Raw genomic sequence first — 4,477 nt, 5'->3', positions numbered from 1 at the left:
GAAAATAGGAAAAAAAATTGACGACAATCATGAACAGAGACCTCTAAAGAATGGAGGAAGTTCTCCTGACAGAGTTTTTGTTACCTCTGCTTTCCAGGTCCAATTCTATGTGTCTGTGAGGGAAAATATTGTTTCCACCAGAATAAAGGAGTTATGTGAGCATTTAAGAGCGAGGAAAAATGAAAAAAAGACCAAAGCTACAACACTGAGAACAGAATATTGACTACTTTATAGCTTTTTTTTTTTTTTAAATGTATTTATTTATTTTTTTTAATGCAGAAAGTGATTGTCTTTCTCCTTTGGTCTATAGCCATTTCTACATACTCGACATCATTCTTAGGGAATCTTTCTGTTCATATCAGAAGCATATCTTTACAGATTTTTATGGGGGTAGTTAGAGAAAATTCTTGGGCATTTTTCAATAAATTTATGAGAAATTTCCTCTTACAAGGTGCCTGAGGTTTTGAATGATTTTACTGAATAAGCCAACCCTCCAAATGTAAGCTCCAATAAGTTTGTGAAGTGGTTGCTATTTTTGAAAATACTTTTGTTGGTCTTTATTTTACCCCAAACTCGGTACGTTATTCTGATGATATCAGAGCGGTAGCATTAAACTCGTCCTCAGCCAGAGCTAAGGGCCACAAACTTCCCATCTCAAACATAATCCATCCCTTCCAGCTCTGTAGCTCTTCCCATTCCTAACCATAATCACTGATAAAACTTTTGGAAATGGGAACAAAAATGCACAAGTGAATTCTACTCTGAGAAAAGAATACATTAACATACATTTCCACATTAATTTTTGAGTCACTTGAAGTGATCAAACCTGAGTGGTAGTATAAAGCAAAGCAGTGACTCACATCCTCTTTTTTGGAGGAACAATACATCAGAAAATCATGTTTACTTACATATATGTATGCTTTATGTATACTACATATTCTTTTACATACATATACATAGTATTTATACTCTCATTTTACATACAGACATACATGCATTTATATAATATGCGTCCATATAGGTATGTGAAACAAGAACTAGTATCTTTCCTTTTAATATTAAAATCCTAGATCACAAGAGCCAGCAGTTTTCATAAAAAGTAACATTGATGTGTTTGTCATCTTTTCCTCTTAGTGGAAATTCTGCGCTGAGTTCAAGGTTCTATCTTGCTGAGTACATACTGGTAAATACTTTTGCCTTTGAAACCTACAGTGTATTTTTAGTATCTTACTACAGGACCTTTGGGCTACCCTAGTCATGAAAGATGTTATAACGTATTTAATATTCTACTCCATAATTTCTTGGGAATGTGCATCAAAGTTTGAGTATAGAAAGGCCTCAAAATGATACTTTTTAAAGGTTTTTGTAGACACTTTAGGTAGCGAGGTGGTCCCAAGGAAAAAATTGTGTCTTTCCTAAAGACTTCACAGACCATAACTGCTTCAACAGGCAGTTATCACTGAATAACTACTTGTTGAAGTGCAACATGAATAATTGGAGCAGTGGAGTGTTGTGATGGGCATGAAATCTGTCCTTCTTAAATGAAGAACGTGCACATATCATTCCATGTGTGTGTAGAGGAGAGTTTTTCAGTGAATGGAACAAACAGGTGGAGCAAGTGATGTGGAGTGTGAAATATCCATAGTGATTAGATATTGATAGGATTTTGTTGAATAAATGTGTTAAAATTATTCTTTCAAATAATACATTTGAAATGAGACGGTAAGTTTTATAATCCCTACCAGCAAAGCACAGGAATATGAATGTAATAACTGTGCAAATGAATACTGACAGAGGTACATGCAGATTTAAACTGAATCTTTTTATTTAAAAATGAGTCCTGTAAATATTTTTTTAAGACATAGTATTTTGTTAAATCCAATCTTTCCCTTACTTTTGTCTTCGCTTTGAGATTTATGACACAAACAACCAAGTAATCAGGACATATTTTAAATATTCACTAGTTTGTTAGTTTTATGTCTTAGAATCAGAATCATAGTACTGCAGAATCAGTACTGTAGAATAGATTGCGTTGGAAGGGACCTCAGAGATGATTTTGTTTCAACCTCCTGATGATGTCAAGGTGCTGACAGCTAGATCAAGCCCCATCCAGCCTGGTCTTGAACATCTCCGGGAACAGGGCATCCACAGCCCCTCTGGGAAGCTCGTTCCAGTGCCTCACCACCCTCTCAGTGAAAAATTTCCCTGTGGCAGCTAATGAAAGACTACTTTCCTTTAGTCAAACCATTCTCACTTGTATTTTAACTATCTAGACATGTATAAAGTCGATTTCCCTCCTGTTTATAATCCCCCTTTAAATACTGGAAGGCCACAATAAGGTCTCCCCAGAGCCTTCTCTTCTCCAGATTAGACAAGCCCGGCTCCCTCAGTCTGTCTTCATAGGAGTGGTACTCCAGCCCTTTGATCACTTTTGTGGCCCTTCTCTAGAACCACCCCAAAAGCTCCACATCCCTCCTATACTGGGACCCAAGACTTGGTCATGGTATACCAGATGGGACCTCACAAGGGCAGAGCAGTGGGGGACAATCACCTTCCTTGCCCTGCCTGCCATCTTTCTTAATACAACCCAGAATACTGTTGGCATTTGGAACTGCTGTGGCTCATGTTAAGTTTTTCATCTACCAGAACCTCTAAGTCCTTCTTGGCAGGGCTGCTCTCGTGAGTCCTCCTAGCCTGTACTCATATCTGGAATTGCCTCAGCCCAAAAGCAACACCTTGTACTTGGCTTGGTTGAACCTCATTAGATTTACATGAGCCCACCTTCCAAGTTTTTCAGTGTTCCTCTGGACAACATCCCTTCATATTGATGCATCAACTGCACCACTCAGCTTGGTGTCAATGGCAAACTTTCTGAGGGTGCACTCAATCCTATCTAGATCACTGATAGATTCTAAGAACCAGTCCCAAAACAGACCCCCAGGGAATGCCATGTGCCTCCATGTGCACACAGAATCATTTACCACAACCCTCTGGCTGTGACCTTCTAACCAATTCCTTATCCACCAAGTAGTCCACCCTTTCAACAGTATCTTTCCAATTTAGATTTAAGGATGTGGCATGGGATAAAATCAAAGGCCTTTCACTACATCAGTTGCCATTCTTTTGACTGCCAATGCCAAAACTCCATCATAGAAAGCCACCAGATTGGTCAGGCATGATTGACCCAAATATTCAGAAGACCTAAGGTTGGTGTGCACAGCACATCCAGAAAGCCTTAATTTTTTTTTTCTTTATTTTTTTTTGCTTCCAAGCCCTGAAGTTTTCTACTTCTATTTTTAGTTCTTTTAACTTTACCCTGTGTCTTTGTTTGTCTATCTGTACTATACTTCCACTGTTGTTGCCTCCCTGCTTTTCCACACCCTTTATTTATCTGCTTCCAATTACTACCTTCTTCAATTTCCCTTCACTGGTAACTATTCCTTTGCTACCTTTCATTACTTCTGCTTCACTATACTACCAGGGCATGAGCTCTGCATCCTGACATCCCCCAGCCTGTCTCTGCTCTGCCTCAGGGTAAATTTTCTCACAGAATCACAGAATGGCCAGGGTTGGAAGGGACCTCAAGGATCATGAATCTCTAACTCCTCTGCCACAGGCAGAGCCACAAACCTCCACGTTTAATACTAGATCAGGCTGCCCAGGGCCCCATCCAATCTGGCCTTGAACACTTGCAGGAAATGGGGCATCCACAACCTCTCTGCGCAGCCTGTTCCAGCACCTCACCACTCTCTCTGTAAAGAGCTTTCCCCTGACATTCAACCTAAATCTTCCCTCCCTCAACTTAAAACCATTTTCCCCTTGTCCTGTAGTTGTCAGCCCTTTCAAAGAGTTGATTCCCCTCCTGTTTGTAGGCTCCCTTTAGGTATTGAAAGGCTGCAATGAGGTCACCCTGCAGCCTTATTTTCTCCAGGCTGAACAAGCCCAACTCCCTCAGCCTGTCTTCACAGGGCAGGTGCTCCAGTCCCCTGATCCCCTGATCATCTTCGTGGCCCTCCTCTGGATCCTCTCCCTGTCTTTCTTGTATTTGGGGCTCCAGACCTGGACACAGTACTTCAAATGGGGCCTCACAAGAGCAGAGTAGAGAGGGATAATCATCTCCCTGTTCCTGCTGGCCACCCCTCTTCTGATGGAGCCCAGGATACCATTTGCTTTCTGACCTTGAAGTCCCTTTCAACCTGTGATTCTGTGTGATTCTGTGATTCTGTAATTGTGATAATTTATTGCACTACCTTAATAGAAATATTTTATTTACCTATTTATTTATTGTATTAAAGTGTTACACATAATTTCTTTTCCTTACATGAAAAATTAAAATTCAGATTTATATCCATAATTTGAAATGAATTCCAAATGCTTATCTGTCATGGCAATTTAAGCTGCAAATCAACCTCAATTACAATATTTGTAATGCTAATAGATGAAGCTGGATGGCTTATTTTTTTGGTCTTTAAGTATC

Source organism: Meleagris gallopavo, chromosome Z (assembly GCF_905368555.1).
Source record: "Meleagris gallopavo chromosome Z, MGAL_WU_HG_1.1, whole genome shotgun sequence".
In the NCBI taxonomy this organism is placed as follows: domain Eukaryota; kingdom Metazoa; phylum Chordata; class Aves; order Galliformes; family Phasianidae; genus Meleagris; species Meleagris gallopavo.
This window is presented reverse-complemented; position numbering follows the sequence as displayed.